Source organism: Pyrgilauda ruficollis, unplaced genomic scaffold (genome assembly GCF_017590135.1).
Source record: "Pyrgilauda ruficollis isolate IOZ18807 unplaced genomic scaffold, ASM1759013v1 scaffold70, whole genome shotgun sequence".
Classification (NCBI taxonomy): Eukaryota; Metazoa; Chordata; class Aves; order Passeriformes; family Passeridae; genus Pyrgilauda; species Pyrgilauda ruficollis.
This window is the reverse complement of record NW_024528822.1, coordinates 2736641-2755996: the sequence shown is the minus strand read 5'-3', so window position 1 is coordinate 2755996 and position 19356 is coordinate 2736641. Positions and strand designations below refer to the sequence as shown.

The window sequence follows — 19356 nt, the reverse complement described above, 5'->3', positions numbered from 1 at the left end:
ATAAAACAATGCGTCTATTAAACAGCTGAGGCCGCCTATTCCACGAAGGAGGTTTCAGATGCTGACACTACTCAAGAAAGCTTTTGAAATGTACAAAGCCATTTTTAGCCAGAACAAGAAAGTTCTTTTACATATTTCCATTATAACTGCATTTCACAGTAAAAATGCTGTTCAGGCAGGAGCACTGATCAAGCCTGCCACGCTCACATCGATGATGTGAGACCTAAGCACTCACTTGGATTCCATGGTATGACCTTACAGACCCAAACACGGGGTTTACCTCCAGAGAACACCAAACACCTCCAAACAGCAAACCACTTACAACATTAATGCTACTTCTACCAGAAATACTTACTCCAATGGGTGCAGCTTTTAAAGGAATCTAATTTTTTGAAACAAAAAGGAAGAGCCTCCCTAAAGCAAGGACACATTCAGTACATCGGTCGATGAACTAGACAGTCAAAGATGGTGCATGGATTCACACAACCGCATGAAAACTCACTATTTCATTCCAAAAATCTTCTGCTTTGACACACTACCATCAGTAAGACTTCTATTGCCCAATGGGAGCCGGCATTCCAAAAGGGAATCAAATGAAAGGACTCTGAATGGTAAGTGATAAAAGGTTAAACTGCCATTCTCCTCATGTTCATGAAATGTATGTATGTCATCAAGCAGGTTTCCATATACTTACTCACAGCAGACCTTGCTGGCTCAAAATAACCAGATTTTTGCATTTAAACCATATGTAAAAAACATATATATTACAAATAACCTTTCAAATGTCCATCAACTGTATAAAACTTTTGGTACCAGGCAATATATGGATATGATACTCATACTCAGTTCCTAGAAAATTACAGTATTTTGCTACTTGTACTATTTTATCCAATTTCCTGTTGTACATAGAAATTTGAGCAAAAAATGCAGTGATTAAAGTAAGATTTGAGAAACTTTGCTAAACACACATTTTGGTTATATATGTCCTCATATTTTACCCCCAATATTAAAGATATGTCCACGTTCTTCTTGAGTTTTCCTGTAGTAACACTTACGATGATACTTAAGTTTCATCATTCACTTACGATGATACTTAAGGTCTACCAAAGGACCTAAATTCCTATTGGAGTCTTTCTATTAGAAAGGATCACAACCAGCTAACACTGGTCTTTCTAACACATTGCAACATCTGGGATAAGAGGAAATCAGAAAGTGGATAAATACAGTTTTAGAAGTTCAAGTTAGTTCATTTCTGGAGGGGAAAAAAGTGTTTTGAGTCCACTTCACTTCTAAAGCAAAGGACAATTTGAATAACCACTCCCATGGCAAAAGTTGACAGCAACGACAAGCACACAAAACCACTGTCTATAACAGCAGAGAAACACTGCTTGTGACAACTCAAAACATTCTAATGTTCTAGTAAAGAGGTCTTAACTGTTCACTAAGAAGTACAGAAGCACATTCTAAGGAAAAAAGAGAAACAAAGCTAAGATTTCGCTTACGTTTTCAAGAATGTAAAACAGGAAGTAGGTTTTCTGTCATGGTATTTGGCAGTAGAGTGGCTCTGATACCACAGTTCTGAATTATTTTTAGTATTAATGAAGGAAGTTGTTGATTAAAGTAAAATAAGTTTAAAAAAAAAAAAAGGAAACGTGAGCATGAGACATTGTTTCTTATGGAAACTGGTTTAGTTTGACCTTGATTCTTTATCAGCTGGCAGGAATTGTGAGATAGTGCAAGCTGATAATATTACTGGCCAGTTTTTGGAACCTTAGCTTCAAGCTGACTGAGGATCTGCAGTTTCAAATGTCAGCAAGTAATTTCTCTGGTACATCTGCATCACTGTAGAACTCTAAACTGTCTCTTCACATCATTGTGCATCAAGATCTTTTTTTTAAAACTTATGTTTTGGGAACAGAGGTTTCACTTTTTTCTATTCTTCCTCTCAGAAACAAAAGAGCAGGAGTTCCCTGTAGAAAGAAAACACACTGAAATCTATGGTGGCCATAACACACTTGATTCATACAGCCTTACTACATATTTTTTTCTTAATTTTACACTGCAAATTTGGAAAGCAGACTTAATAATATTAACAATATACATTAAATATTTTGGCATTTACCAAATAACTTGGTAACTTGTGTCCACATGACATTTCCAAGCACATGCAATTGGAACTGGACCACCTGGCACTGAACAATTCAGCTTGGGCAAACAAGTGCCTCTCTGAGACAGCCACCCTCTAGGCTGGTTGGTTCCACAGCTTTGTACAGTAACAGCTCTTTTCCCAATGAACAGAATCTTTTTACATAATTCCAGATATAAACAGAAGAACAGTAGCTGGAGTGAGGGGGTTGTTAGCAGAATATTGTTCTTCATTTTTCATCAGTCCACTCAAATTTGGCACAACTTGATAGCAATAAAATGTCACTGCCATCTGTTCAGTGATCATTTGATATCCATCTAGAAACAAATCGCTGTTAAGCTAAAAATTTGTTCTCCATGAGACTAAAGAGGGCTATAATTGAAAATAATTTTGTCAAAGCTTTATATCAGCTTTATGGAACACTTCCTTCTGCTTCCCCCTCAAATTAAAAAAATAACAAACAACAAAACACAAAAATAACCAAACCCACCCCAAACAATAAGATGACATTATCATTGCTCTACAGATTTGCTTCAGTTTACAAAGTTAAAGCACTTTCTGGAGAACTTTCTGAAGTTGCCCTGCTGAGAAAATATGCTATATATTTTCACTTTAAATAGGAAAAAAAACCCCAAACTGTCTTCATAAATATGGTGTGGAAACATCTTTCAAATAGTCTGAGTCAGAGAGGCAAGATCTCATTTTTTCTAGATTGGAAAGAAGACACCTTGTATGTATTTTCCAGACAAAGTCATCATCATGATGAGGGCTAAGGAATGCAGATTCAGAGTTGCATTCCTTTATGTTAGAGATAAATTGGACAAAATATCTATAAGCCTTTCTTGATTCTTAGCTGCAAGCCGCCATAAGCATGCTGACATCTTCCTAATTTTACTGCTTTATGATAAAGAGCTAAAAGGCAAAAATGTTTGAACATGAAGTCTTGCTTTAAGGTGACTTACTGACATGTTCAACAATCAGTAATTTATCTTTAAACAGATCTCTGAGCACACTAAGAAATAGCACTATTTGGAACCATGAAAAACATAACTGTGGTCCACTTTTGGGAAGCATGGGGAATGTTAGTTTTAAATTCATATTCATCTGGAATGATTTGCTTTTATAGGGCCAATTTTGTTTTAACTTTTGCTTTTAAAATTCTGATTACATAACACCCCATCCAATAAATCAGACACTGAATTTTATATTTGATTTATCAAGTTCTGCTCCTTATGTAAATGAAAGCGTTCGAATAGGAGGGTATAATTAACTGATCCAAAGTGTTCACACACAGGCATAGTAATGCAGTGTAGGCATTGTAAAAAATCTGCCTCTGAATTTCATTATTGGCTTTGATTTAGCACAAAGTTTCAGGTCAGCCAACAAACTGTATATCATTTATACAGACCACACATTTCTGGAACTGTGATTTTTCTTGCTGTCAGTGCCATATCTCCCTCATTTTTGAAGCATATTTGCATTATAGAAACTACAGATCTATTTCAAAATCCAAATTTAGAAAGGAACAATCACAATTGCCATGTTTCTGACTGTTAGAAAGCCCATATTACATTACAAAAAACCCTACACATTTGACATATAAACTACCTGAATGGCATTCTCTCTCCTTCCCCATACACACTCAACTACTTACCAGTAAAATCCACAGATTATTTTTCCCCAAAATAGAGATCATTATCAAATAAATATTATTTTCTTTATAACATAAATAACCTTTACAACTGACTGAATATTTGTCAACAAATTATGAATTGCTTACAAAGAGTCTCAGCCATTCATGTCAACATTAGGCATGATCCTTTAAGAAAAATATCCCTACCTAGGGCAGTTTATAATGTGACTGATTTTAAATATTATTCCAGAATCTGCCCAGCTAGTTTTTCTAAACTCAATAAATGCACATGACGATAAAAAAAAAAAAAAAAAAAAGCCACGTCTTGAGCAAAAAAACCCTATGCTAAGATCTCATGTATGGCTATTTCAGCACATAGCATTATTACCCAGGCTGTCCCTATTTCACTGGAAAGGGTTTTTTTAATGCATATTTATATTTCAAAAACAGATAGCATGGGTATACCTTTCTTTCCATTCAAGGATAGTGTACATCTGCATGCCATGTTTGGCGCATAGCACCAGGAATTCTTTGCCTCTCATGATGTGGTTCCCATCCATATTTACTCCAGCGTGCTTCTTCACTTCCTCTTTTCTCTATTTTCATACACCTGGCACCATGTATTCACCAAATCATACCCAATTCATGCAATATCCATCTCAATCCATATTTCTATCATCCTCCATTCAAGAAGCACAAACCACAAAAGTGAATATGTGTTAGGCTCATGACACCCTTTGGTCTGGAATGTGAGTGCTCACAGATAACCCTTACTCAGGCACAGCTAGGCAGAAGGAAAACATGCCAACTAAGAGGCCAACAGGTAAACTATGATGCTAGGCAAAGTTGGGATGGTAATGTTTTTCATCAACCATTTATTTAATTTGTAGGCACTTACAGAGATGGCAAAATCCAGCAGCTTTGCTAATCACCAGTCAAAAGCTCCACTCCATCTTCTTTCTGTTTTCCATCCAAAACAAGTGGTTTCTGCTCACTGACTGCTAAAACCATCCCGAATACAAACTCTTGTTCAAAATAGTGCCTTATCAAGGAGTGATCTGCTTGGTCCTGGCAAGTTCAGATTCCTAAACCATCATGAAAGGAAAAGAAACCTCCTATATCATTGTCTTAATCCAAGCCCATTTCTTCCTCTTTTATAAATATCCTTTTCCTTGTCCTTTCCACGGTTTACTAGCCTGACAAAAGTCCAGCTTTCCAACACAGCAATTAAGTTCATCTGAATCTAAAAGCATGTCTTTGCTGTAGCCTTATCTAGAAATACTCACTTTGGGTTCTATTTAATTCTGCCATTTTACTATTCATTCCCTCTCTGAATGTTTTCTCCTCTCTGATATCACTATTACTCCTCTACTGTCACTTCCTTTATTTCAATATTTGTTCTTCACCTTAGCATCCTTCTAAAGTTTCATAAATCCTTTCTTTTCTCCCAGGACACATCTTTCTGTATCCAAGTCAGTCAGTTGAGACACAGTACTTGTATCAGTTACCTCGACTTCCTTTATCCTTCCCAGGAGACTAGGAAAGCTATGGGATTTCTTTTTAAATGTTCACTATGCTGTATGACGATTTAAATGCTTCTTTTCCTCTGAATAAGAAGGGTCTGTACCTACACTCAACAGTTAATACCATGTGTTACTCCTAGGTGATAATCCATTCCTCCACCTCCTGTCAAAACCAAGGCAAAACAAATATGTACTTCAATATGTTCTTAAAGTCAGCAAATTATCTCATTCAAACAATGGCCTAGAGAAGATTCCAATGAACAAAGCCCTTCAGAGAATACTCTGTCATCAACACTGTCAATTACAAAAATAAGTAAACAAATAAGGTCCTAAAGACCAAAAATAATGTATTTTTTGTATAGATAAACTAAGACAAAACCATAAAAAGGAAAACAGAATATACAGTAGCCTTTGTGGTCCTATATAATACTTTTTAAAACTAGAATTATTTTTAATAATATTTTTCAGCTATTATTTTTAGAGGAACAATAACAGAAATATATAGTCTTTGCTTTAAAAAATCCTGATGATTAAATACCTTCATAAATTCCTTAAAGCTGCTTGAAAGTGTTAAATTAATATTTGAGTTTAAACACAGGTTGCTACTTAAAAACTTCAAAGATACATATCAAAGCCATGAAATCACTCAAACAAACGGAACATGTATGAGGGAAAAAAATCCAAAAACACTTGTGTCCAGGATAACAAATTCCTGCTCTTGATCAAAGTACTCCATGAATTCCAGAACTCATCTGGAAGCTAAAATGAAAATGCCAGATTATTTCGCCACATCTTCCTGCAAAACTGTGTAACCATTTTCCCTTGGATTACTGGAGCTTCATTCTGTTCCTCATTCATGTTCAAGATTCACCCTGCTCTTCAGGGTACCCAAAGAACAGCTGGTCTTGCTATTAAAGACTGAGGTAAAGAAGGCATTGAGTACCTCAGCTTTTTCCTCATCCTTTGTCAGTACATTTTCCCCAACAAAGGCTGGAGAAAGAGCCTTAATGTAAGAGCTCTTTTTTCATTTGGTTTTCAAACAAGTTATAAGTCTAAGGAGTATTTGCCAAACCTCTTATTTTTAAATAAATTTTAATAAACCTAGTTTTTCAAGCAGATATCAGCAACATTTGTAACTGAGTTAGAAAAAAGCATGTTATTAAACAAACACAAAAATTGAATTCAATTTACTGATATACAATTAATTGTTCCTACACACACAATGACTGCTTTTGAATGAGACAGGATTCAATGCATGAAGCAAACTGCTCTGCACATAAAAAAAAGTTGGGTGAAACTACTATAGTAGCAAATTGTGCTTAAGCTAAACAAGACAAGCATTATTTCCATTGAACTCTACAGAACCCCAGTGACAGTGTGAAGTAACTGGGGAAGGAGTACACATTAACATAAAAATTCTGAGTCCACTGGAGAAAAGCAGCTTTGTGGAAACTGTAGAACCAAACTACAAATACAGAATGAATTATCTAATAGTGCTATACAGTATAACACAGCAAACATCCTTCTACCCTGAAATACTCAGAGAAGGATATAAATTTGATTTTTATTTGTTTTGGTCCTGTTAGGGTTGGGGTTTGTATTGGGTCTTTTTGTTTGTGGGTTGGTTGGTTTTCTTTTTTGGGGGGAGGGCTGTTTGATTTTTGGTTTTAGAAAAAAGGTTACTTTATTAATTAGAAAATGAGTACAGTCTGTTCAGTATACAGCTTGCCTTCTAAGCAATATTTTAAGCTATGCATTCCTGTTTTGTTGCAATATCATTTAGATTCCAGCAAGAAATAAGCTCTCATGTCTCTATGTAATACCAGAAAGGAAATTAAATCTTAGTGGATTTACAAAATGGAACCTCAGCAACCAATGTGCCAGTGAAATACTGAAACTACCAAGCAACTGGCTACTATGAAGTGGGAAGGCATCTAGAGGAAAGTTTGCCTCCTCCACCCTCACCAAACACAGAAACACTTACAAACTAAATTGTTCACATAAGGGGAAAACTAAAAAATCTTCACAGCTCTAGCTATAATCAACATCTAAAAGCTATAGACAAGACAACAGAAGCAGATCCTGAGTCTGGGCAATGGACATGTAGGAGACACTTTACTGGAAATGTTTGCTTCCAGAGGAGGAATGAATACTACTTGACAGACCACATATGTGGTCAACCAAAAGATTTTTGTAAACATGAATCAGTATCAAAACCAGATGTCTTCTGATTCAATTAATAAGCAGATTTTATAACAAATGAAAAAAGAAAGTACCATGTTACAGAATAAAGCAAGTATGAATGATATACTACAAAGACTCACCCACAGAACACATGCAGACTTTTCCGTTCTGCTTTTTTAAAGACATTTTTTATAGGGTGATGCAAACTAAAAGTGCCCAAAAAACCCCAACAACTTGCCTCCAATCCATCATACAGTTAGCCTTCACAGAGGGTATGGGATACCACTAAGGCCTTTTTCCAGAGCCTCTGTCTTTCCAGTGCTATGAAACAAGGTAATTTGACAATATTCTGTAATTTAAACCTAGAGAAACATCTGTTGACACTGGGCTAAGTTCTGCTTCTGCTAGCTAGAGAAGCTGAGTGAAAAAGGATTTTAGTAGAATCTTTACTGAGCAGTATACCCAACATAGCTGGGCAGCTTCTGGAATGAAAACTTCAAGGAAATACACCATGTCAAAAGGACAAGGTGGTAACAACTGAGTCTAAGAAATGGGGGTTGCTGTCTGCATGCAAATCAGCATGGCTACCAAGGGTTGAAAAGAGACAGGAAGTATATTCTAGTCCAAGCCAGCACTCAGAAGTCAATAAGAGTAATTTAAAAAGCTACATCTGTTAGAAAACCTAATCTGTATGTTAACATCTGAGGCAGAGAGCTGGAAGAAGGTGGGGAAGGCCTTTTGTCCCCCTCATCACCTATCCATTGATCTTATGGCCAGCACTGAGGGGTTAGTATGAGAAACTGTTTTTTTTCTTGCAAAAGAAAGCTAAACAAATAAATAAATAAAGAACCCAACAGAGTCTAGTTAAGATTTTTCACTCAGCACTACAGTAAAAGATGGAAAAGAAAAAATCCCAAAATAATTTCAAATCAACCAGAGGAGTAAAGCATTAATACTACATTATCCACTTCACCTTGATATTCACATAGAAATGAGATGAGAGACCAGGAAACCCAAAGCTTCCAACAATGAAATAATTGCTTTAGTACACAGTTCTAGAAGCTATGCACACCACCTCATAGTACACACACACCTAAAACAATGGAGAACTCTATTTTAGTTTCCTGTGTGAGCTTAATAACAAAAAAAATACAAGGGCAACAGAAATACAAGGCAAAAGTAATCCTAATTAAATACACTTGTCAACTACAACATAGATTCAGTATGCAGTTTGTCAATTTTTATATTTTTACAATTACTTCTTTAAAGAGACACCCTAATACACCAAAAAAAAATTTCTTAAAAAATATCTTTCATTTTAACTCTCCAGCTACAGAAAATGTCAACAATAACTCCTTCTAGTGGTAATAATCCTATGATAGATCAAATTTCCTTCCTACATATTACATCAACTTTAAATCTATCATGGTTACTAACACTAACCCATTTGAGAAAAACAAAGTATTTCAATTTCTTATTTCTAGTTTAGGAACAGTGTTTCTAAGTCAAACTATATGCAATGCAAAGTAGGGGAGAACCTAAGTCTACCTTACTAAGTCTAAGAGTACTGTAAATTCTGGCTGCCCTGGAGACAAAGTTAGCTGAAACACATTCAGCTGCCATATAACCCACACTTCATCCTGCTCAGACAAAGCTACCGACTGCCAAATGTTATCTAATAATTTGCATATGTAAAGCAAAAGGGCTGGACTATGCCCCCAGTTTATCTGTCCTTAGAAAATAGTTTTGAATTAAACTGCAGCCCATTCCAACCTTCAAAGTTCTAAAAAGAAGGCTTGCCAAAGAGAACAAAACAGGCAAAAAACCCCTAAAGAAATCTATTTACAGGTGTATTCTAAATTCCAAAAACGCGCAGGAAGAAATTTCTAACATTCTCCTCTCAAAAAAAAAAACTAAAATAAAATTCCTACTTTAAGGAAATATGAAAATAGAGCCAAAAATCAAAGTCACATTCTTTGTATCTGGTTTCTAAATGTGATACAGCAATAACATCAATCCCTAAGAGAAGTTAAGTAAATATCTGTGAATGGTGATTTGGAGACAACTGAAATACAAAGAAAAGCAAAGTAGAAATAGTCTGTCTAATCTGTCATTCACCCAAACATAATTAACTGTTATCATCATTAACTTTTCTGTAATCTCCAAGAGACAAATAACAAAAGGAAGGATGCAACATACAGAAATGTCTCAACTTCTTTTCTTCTAAGTTAGCATATATGCTTAAAAAACAGTACATGAAATGGAAATATGTGTTTCCATCCCCCTCAGAAATAACCACTTCAAAAAATGTTTACAAATTTAGTCTACATTTTTGAGAAAATTTTGCTGCAGTGGACTTTGATCTTCAGCATTTGATGGCATGTAGCCCTGCCCTTCCTGAAGCTGTCCAAAGCAGTTAATGTCACTGGTCTTAAGTATGACCAAAAAACCTTAAAAAATTTCACGAATAATGTTTTTCTTTTTTATTTTTAAAGTATGGTTTCTTTCCATCCATTTCACTTTCTCCTATTTGCAGCAAGATAAAACAAAGAAACTGTATACAAGCAGACACTAGATGAAGTGGAGGACATGGGAAAAGTTTGTATTCCTCCTTCCCTCTCCTCACAGGCTGCCTTGCAAGACAAAGTACACACTCCATTCACAGGGAAGAATTTGACAAGGCAGCAAATCAGGTTACTAGGCTAAATCACAGAAATGAGATGGCAAAAGAAAAGAAAGAAATTGAAAAAAAAAAAAAAAAAAAGCCTAACAGCTAAAAACTATGAAGTATTTGAATGATATTCATAGCAAATGAATAGCTTTTCAGAGGACCATAAAAGATAATTAAGAGTACTTGTGGGATTTCTATTTTTGAAACTAGATGCTTCCTCGCCTCTTGCCCCCTCCTCCCCCCTCAGCTTTGCAAACAGACAGGGCTCAGAGTGTGCTGGTTAATAACCAGACCAGGTCAGCCTGCAAGAGATTATTTTAAGCTGTCTGCATTTTTTTAAATAGAAGTGGATGTGACAGGTTACCCAAGAGAAGATCAAATACAACAAGAGGTCATCTGTATCATATTATCAATATTTTAAGACTAAAATTTACTGAAAACTTAGGTCTTGCATAGACAGGGTAAAAAATATTACAGCACAGCCAGTTTCACAAAATTCAGAGCTCTCACAGATTTCTTAGACAATCAATTTTGACCCTGAAAAACGCTTCTAAAACCTCATTAAATCTTCTCCCTTCTTAATTAACTGAGTCTGAAAAATATTCTGATGTCTATTGCCCTGCTACCTAATCTCACTAACCAAGGAATGAACGACCTGAGCATTTTCCCTACAACTTGATTAAGAAAGAGCTGCAGGTGACCTTGACTTCATCTTTTAATTAATGGAATTTATCAACGTGTTCTAGCATTTTTTCTGCTTGCAAAATATACATCATCTTCTTCCCTTCGCCCATGTTCCCAGAATCACACAGAGTCTTTGAGGTAGGAAGGGACCACTGGAGATTTTCTACCCCAACCCGCTGCTCAGACTGGGCCAGATAGATTAGCTGCTCATGGCCACATCCAGTCAGGTTTTAAATATCTTCAAGGATGGAGACACAACCTCTCCTGTAAAACAGTTCCAGAGCCCAACCACCCTCATAGCAGGAGTCTTTTCTTATGTTCAGATGGAATTTAATGTATTTCAAATTACACTCATGGCCTCTTATTCTGTCACTGGGGGCCACTGAAAAGAGCCTGGCTTCATCCTCTTTTCACTCTCCTCCAAGAATTCATACACTGATGAGATCCCCCTGAGCCTTCTCTAGTCCAAACAGTTCTAGCTCACTCAGCATTTCACTGTATGAAAAATGCTTCAGTCCTTTAACCTTCTCTGTGGCCTGCACTGGATGCTCTCCAATATGTCCTTATCTTTCTTGTACCAGGAATCCCAGAACTGCACACAGTATTCCAGGTGTGGCCTCACCAGTGCTGCCACAAGGACACTTTTTCTGGCTCATGCTCTGCTCACTGTCCTCCCAGACCTCCAGGTCGTTTTCTGCAGAGCTGTTTGCAGGTGGCTGACCTCCAGTACGTGCTGACTCTTGGGGTCATTTCTCCCCAGCTGCAGAAATTGGCATTGACCTTTTTTGAATTAGGAATGCTCTTCTCTGCCCACTCCATCTTGTTGAGGTCCCTCTGGATGGCAGCCCAACAACCTGGGATATCAAACACTCCTTCTGGTTTTGTATCATCAGGAAACTTGCTGAGGGTGTGCCCAGTCCCAGCAACAGGGTCACTGAACAAAGACATTACACAGTGCTGAACCCAGTATCAGTCCCTAGGGTACACTGGCCTCCCACTGGAGCTAGTGCTGCTGATCACAACCCTCTAAATCTGGCAGTTCAGCCAGCTTTCGGTCTATTTCACTGTTCATCTATCAAGGGCATCTCCCCTCATCCACCAAGCCAGTCATTTCATCATAAAAGAGTATCAGGTGGGTTAAGTAGGATTTTCCATGCTTCAATTCATGCGCACTACTCCCAGTCCTATTCTCATCCTTCATGCATCTGGAAATACCTTCCAGGATCACTTGCTCTACCACCTTCACAGGGACAAGCAAGGCTTATTTATCTGTACTTCCCCAGACTCTCCTTAGACTTTTCTCCAGTCCTCTCCAAATTGCATGACCTTTTGAAGAAATCACGAGTGCTCTCACACTGACATCAGTCAGCTCCATCAGTGTCCACAGCTGCATTCTACCAAGTCCCAGGGACTTCTTTATGCTCAGTTTGTTTAAACATCCCTTAATTTAATCGCCCTCCACTGAGTCCTCCTTGCTCTATGCTCTCTGGGGTTTTGAAGTCTGGTCTTACCAGGGAAGACTGAAGTGGAAACTGTGTTGAACAGTTCAGCCTTTTCTGAGTCTGTTGTCACCAGATCCCCTACTCCACTACCAATGCGTTCACATTTTCCCTAGCATCCTTCTACTCCTTATGTACTTGCAACAGCTTTTTCGCTGCCCTTCACATACTTCACCAACTTTAATTCTAGAATGGTTTTGGCTCTACTTGAGAGCATTTTCAAATTCTTGAATTTTTATCATGTTGTTCCATGTTCTGTTTCTCCAATTTTCTCTGAGAAGTCTCTCCTTCACATATGCATAACTCTTTTTTCAACTTTCTCACTCATCCTTCACAGTTCTAGTAGTAACCAAAAACAAGCTCATGTTTTTGACCCATTCTGCAGTTTATCTTCAAAAGTATTTGCATTAATTCTTAATTATTTCAAATATTTTATTAGAAGTCTTTTCTGCATGAGCCAGAAACAAAGGATTTCAATAAGGTAATTTACTGTTAAGCTTTTACTTTGTATAAAACAATAATACACAAAGTATTTTACTGAAATAAATTAGATTACATTCATTAAGGAATCAGGATGGTTTGCATCCCTCCCTCCCTCCCAACAACTTCTTTTCAATTATTTTTATTTGTTTATTGAGGCTTCTTTTTTTTTGTTTTTTACATCTGTTTAGTTAGCACTAGTGGCACATCAGCCTCTTCCTCAAAGGAAAAATAAATACTACTTTTGCTAAGGGCTAGGGGAAGAAAGTTTAACACTAGCTTCTCCCAATTTTTTTTAAATTTAGCCATCTCTTTCCCTTCTCAGACTCATCAGTCTTCAGTTCTTGATCCTAACTCTCCCACCCAACCTGCTAATATTCCCTCTTTTCCCCTTATTCCCTCTCCAAAACAGCAAACCCAAAATGCACGTTAGTAAGTTCTTCCATTTTATTAGCATGCATGTTATTTTACCTTGACATCTATTTTGACAGACCTCACTAATGCTTTTTCTTACTGTTATCTCTGTCATTTAGAGTGATACAGCATTTGAAGATGTGAGAGAGTCCTACTTTTTTCCAAGCTCCAGTAAGCTAAATGGAAAGATCCAAACAAACTAATAAATCCTTCCAGAACCACAGACTTGGTGTAGCACAGGACAAAGAGACATAACATAGCATAAATTTTTTTTTGGCTCACTGCCTTTAGGAACCAAAACAGCCCTCTCCCTGAACTCAGTCCTGCCAGATTTGTGGCTGTCAGAAGGGAACCAGACTGGGAAGACCAACTCTGCAGATTGGTATTATTTTATCAACACAAACAACCAACCCATAGCAGTACTAGTATCTTGCAGTATGTGATCCAACAACTTTTAAGAAAAACGTTGGTTCATTTACCCTACAACCTTTCCACTCAGGTGGCAGGTGGCAGAACTGTTAAGACTACGAGCCATTCCAAAACTGAAGCACACATACCTTGTAAGATAAACCAGCTTGATGTTTTATTTATACCTAAGTATATTTCAATTCTTCTTACGGAGGAAATAAAGGATAACAATTTGGAGATTGAAAAGGTGTATTTGAGATATCAAACACCATACAGAATCACTGAATATATTACATTGCTATTGACAAAAATGGCACGTGCCTATCAGCATTCCTAGCTAGTTATTTTTCACTTACTGGTTAGAGCTAAAATTCCATCATCACTCCCTCATCACACCTGGAGTAGTGTGTTCTGTATTCCCCCAGAACAAGAGTGACAGGGAACTATAGGGACAAATCCAGAGAAGTGCCAGTAAAATGATTGAGGGATTGAAGCATCTTTCACGTAAGGAATGGCTGAGGGGGCTGGGGCTGCTCATCCTGAAGAAGATAAAGTTCAGAAAGGATCTCCCCAATGCCTAACTGGAGGCATGAAAGGAAGCCAGACTCTCCTCATGGGTGTTCAATGCCAGGATAAAGGGAAATAAGACAGGAAACCATGAAACTCCACCTAAGCATAGGAAAATGCCCTTTGACTGTGAGAGTCAGACAACAGTACAGGTTGCTCAGACAGTTTGTGGAGTTTCCACATTTGAAGATATTTAAAATCCAGCTGGCCTTGATCTGTAAGCAGGGATGGTTAACTATGTGATCTCAAGTGATGCCTCTACATTTCAGCAATTCTCTGATTTGTCTAATATAGTTTATCTTCTGAAAACAATTTTCTTTGCACCAAATATGCACACCATGTATTCTGTGAAGAAATTATACCATGCCATACATGTACTATCAGGTCAAATTTACTGCAACACATTTTTTGTTTGCATTAGTTTCTAAATATATGGTATATTAATGCCCAAACTACATTGTTCTATCTATGCCTATATCACAACTACCAACATACACAAACTGTCAATAGATGATGTTTTCATTAACTCATATAAATACGTAAGCCTTTAGATGCCAGTTCATTCCCAGATCACAAAAATACTTCCAAAATATCAAACTGTAGGATTGAATTGGTTGTCCCATGTACACATGTCCCTATGAAATAACTATCAAAATTATTACAGAAATAGTGCCTCAGTAGCTAGTAGAGTTCAGTCTATCAGTAACTGGAGGCAAAGAGGAATGGCTTTAGTTTTACATTTATTTATTATTATGAATACAGGATGCAAAACTAAGACTAAATGCTGCATTTAAGTTTACTGATTCTATATCTATGTCATATATTTGGAGACATCCTCCCAATGAAAACATCATTCACAGAGCTGATGATGACTTAGGCAAATGTGATAAGTTTATCACCTGAATCGGACGTGTATATTCTACATGGATGTACACCCTTCAATTTTATTATCTGCTCCTCTGCAGATAATCTACATCTACAGTGCAATGTAGGCAGCTGTGCAGTTGCAACAGCTGAACAACCTCATGTAAGTAATTCAGATTCCTTTTAAAATAACTGAAATTGTAAACACTTTTCAAACATTTAGTTTTGTGTAACCAATTTTAGAATGCCTCTTAAAGAGAAACTTCAAACATGTTTTACTTTTTAGTGTTACCATTCTTTAATAAATGGTTGATTATTTAACTTGGGAGACAAAACCACTATCAGTTTTCTACAACTAAATAATTTCCCATCTATCTTCTTATGCCTGTACTTATGATAAGAAAGAGCGAATAAATTTTTACGGTCTACAAAATTACATATTTCAAAGTCCGGATTATCAAACCTGCTGATCAGTACCACTGCTACCATAATTGTAAACTACATCAAAATAATTATTTTGGCATAAAAGTTTTGTCAGGATTATATGGAACAAAACCCAAACCAAAAAAAAAAATAAAAATCTATGTGTATTTAGTTCAGGGGTCAGCAAACCACAAGTTTCTTCTCCCAGCTTAAACAGCAATATTCCTTGCGTTAAATACTTTTCAAATAATAAAAGAAAAGCAATGCACCCTATTAGATATCTGTAACCATCATTCTTTTTTCAGCATGATTATATTACACCTACTACTACTCTAAACCACAAAAAGAGGGTAAAATATACAAATTATATTTTTCAGCTTCTTCCAGATTTCTTTAAACATCTACTATGCATTGGTCAACTGTACAGCCAAAATATAAAGCAAATGCAATACCAGAAGTGGTTAGCACACAATTCTAGACTACAAATAACTAGTGTTCTCTTTTACTTCATTAGCATTATTCAAACAAAGATATTATTGACAACACACAATGCAAAATATGCTACAATATTGTCCTCTCAGTGTGGCTATTTCCAAAGCAAAACACATTGTTTATATGAAAAGTAGTAGGTAAGAATTTCAGAGATATGTTCTACTCTGCCATTAATAAAGCAGAGCTCCATCAGGCTCAGTAACACAGCAGTCTTGTGATATCATTTTGTATTACAGAATTGACCATTTATTGAAAAAATGGAGTCTAAAATGAGACGAGGGAAAAAAACTATTAACCTGATGTGAGCAAAGGGAGCCTCTTAAAATCTGATAAACAACAACACAGATATTGAGCATCCACCTAGTTTAACTGCTGCAGCACACGGAGGGTTGAGGGGCTCAGGTGGCTGAACACAAAGTTCAATCTTTTCTCCTGCATCAAAGCATGTGGCAAACATAGCAAGGAGGATCAATTATTCAGACTCTCCTAAATCTATGATTCTTTGAATAGGCTGCCAAAAAACAATTCTCTTAGCTCATACAAATCTCTGAATGCATAATGAATTTAAGATAAAACTTTTTAAAATTCTTGTTTCAGAATTTTTTTCCTCCTTGAAACAGTATGTAATTGGAAATGAAAGTTAAAAGTTTTGCTAGTGTCAGAAATATGATAGAAACAGAAATCTACTACACTGAATGTCTTCAGATAATAGATTGCGTTCAGCCAACGTGAAGTATTTCTAAGCTTGAGCCATATCCTAGAACTAAAACCAATCCAGTTGAGCTAGATCAAGGAGTTCGTAGAGATAGGGATTTGGCTTCTGTGATGCATTACAGAACACAATAATCCTTCTGCATAGTAACAGCTGTATAGTATTAATTGTACCCTACCCTTCAATATTAATGAGAGGCAATCTGCCAAGTTACCAATTTCAAAAAAAGGCTGAACTTTCTCTAGAGCCAGGTTTTGTTCAGCCTGAAGACACGGGACACCTTACTGCAGCCTTCCAGTAGGCAAAGGGGGTTACAAGAGTGCCAGAGAGGGACTTTATACAAGGGCATGCAGCGACACGACAAGGGGGAATGGCTTCAAACTGAAAGAGTGTGGATTTAGATTGGATATTAAGAAGAAATACTCTACTGTGAGGGTGGTGAAACACTGGAACAGGTCATCCTGAGAAGCTGTGAAAGACCAGGTTGAATGGAGCTAGTGGAAAGTGTCCTGCCCATGACAGGGAGGTAGGAATGAGATGATCTTAAAGGTCCCTTCCAACCCAAAGCATTCTGTTATTCTTTATTCACTTGTACACACAGCCACATAAATTATCATCTTAGGGTTTTTAGGGTGCTTTAGGTATCCCAAGGAAATAGCACCTGTGAGATGTCAAACATCAAGAAAGCAGCACAGCTGCCTTTTTATTTAAAAGTACTACAAATATAGTAAAAACATATTTGCCATCAGCTAGAAATTGTGCTTACCTTTGGCTAGAAGGGTTTACAAAGGATGCCAACTTCAGTCACTCTTTTTCTGATATCAACAAAATGGAGATACCTGCAAGTCAAATGAGAAAGATTTATTGGTTTTGGTTTTGGGTGAACACGTCCCCTTATGATATTATGGGATGAGGAAAAAAAAAAAAAACCAAACAAATATACACTAGTGTAAAATGATAATCTACTCATTTCTACATGCAAGTAAAATATCAAGAGCAACTTGCTGGCTTTAAAAATCAGCATAATTTCATATGCATGTGTTGCAACAAAGAATTTAAAGGTGTTATCTGTGCAAGTTCCTGGCAATAACTGGAAAAAAAAATGGTTGCTAGGGCAAAAGGTCATGAGCCATTAGGTGCTGAAGCAACAGACTGTTTCATTATGGCTCTGCTTCAAAGGTTATGATAAAGGATCCACAGCTATTCCTAGAACTGTATTGTAAAAAGGAGCCTAATAATATTTTCAATTACAAGGACGAGAAAAAGTCATGTAGTTCCATAAAATGTTTTGAGAGAAAAGAGTAGGGAGTTGATCCAAAAGGTTTAGAAACATGTTCTGAGATTCTGTGGGACAACTTACAGCCAAGAAATTATCTAACACTGCAAAATTTACACTTGAAAATTTTACACTTGCTTCTGAACAAAGGTAAATTAGAGCATATGTAAAATAAAAATATTTTAGCTAGGTCTGTCTGATCAACGTTAGAGAAAGATAAATCACAAAACTACCAGCAAGGCAATTTGGCTATTTTATATCAGAGCTAACAAAGTTTCAAAAGGAGTTTGTTTTACCATGATCTCAGACAGTAAAATCTGGCTTGAAAATACACAATGTTATATTCATACTGAAAGAAAGGAAAAAGAACACACACACAGAGCAGGAACAGATGTTATTTCCTGTACTAAATCACCACCATAGGGACAAAAATAATTCTAATAGGTATTTTACAGAATAGCGCATACAATGGAAGAGAACAAAAGCCTCAAAATCCTACGTCAGCTGCATACCTAGGTATTACAGACACGGGTAACGTAAACAAACAAAAAGTCTATACAGATGGAATTGCAGGACAGTTTGCTGCTATCCTCATTCTAGGTCTACTCAAAACTATGAAATCACTGAAGTCTACTATCACCAGTATGTTCACACTACCAAAAAAAACCCCAACTCCTGGTGTAGTTATAACCTAAAACTTGAGCAAACCCTTGTCCAGTGCAGTTCTCATAGGAAAGCTAAAAAAAGCCCTAAACTCTATCAGTAGTAGTGTTGACCAGCATCATCAGGTAACTAATCTGTTTGCCAACAAAAGACAGAATTTAAAATCCCCAAGAAATTTCTCATTCCTAACCTAAAAATTACATCTGATGAAGACAAACTTTTCTGATAAACCTCAATCTAGTAAAATCTGAAACTAAAGCAATAATAAATACTGAAAGTCAAAAGTGAAATTAAAAACCATTTTTTTTTTTTTAGAATGGCTATGGAATCTGGTACATTTTCCAACAGAAACTGTTTCCAGTTTTCTTTTAATAAGGTTATGAGACTATTATAATTATTAGCATTGTCTTTCTCACAAAAAAAAATGTAATCATATATTCAAATCACTGGAAAAGCAAGCTTCATAGACAATTTTTAAATTGTCTGTTTATGGAAGGAGAAAGTGGAATCAATTGATCCTCCGACTAAAGTAGGATTTAGAGGATTATGTTGCTCCTTTGTGAGGCAGTCAAATGGGAAAACACTAGGCCTCGTCCACAAACTAATTTTTTTCTTTAATCCAAAGTTCTTATACAGAACACTGAATCAGGAAAAGCATTTAAGAATTGAGAAGAAAAATAATGTTATATATTCCAAAAACAACTTATTATTTCGCCA

At 36.5% G+C, this 19356-nt stretch overlaps 1 protein-coding gene across 3 annotated transcripts in view; it reads right to left on the bottom strand.

The window, feature by feature from the left end:
• The window catches only part of SIPA1L2 (signal induced proliferation associated 1 like 2), a 126495-nt gene that overhangs the window by 82584 nt on the left and 24555 nt on the right, over window positions 1-19356 (bottom strand). For all 3 annotated transcript variants that reach the window (XM_041485498.1, XM_041485499.1, XM_041485500.1), the window contains exon 2: window positions 17467-17539. The gene's annotated coding sequence lies outside the window, so the exon portion shown is untranslated. The remainder of the gene's footprint in view (window positions 1-17466; window positions 17540-19356) is intronic.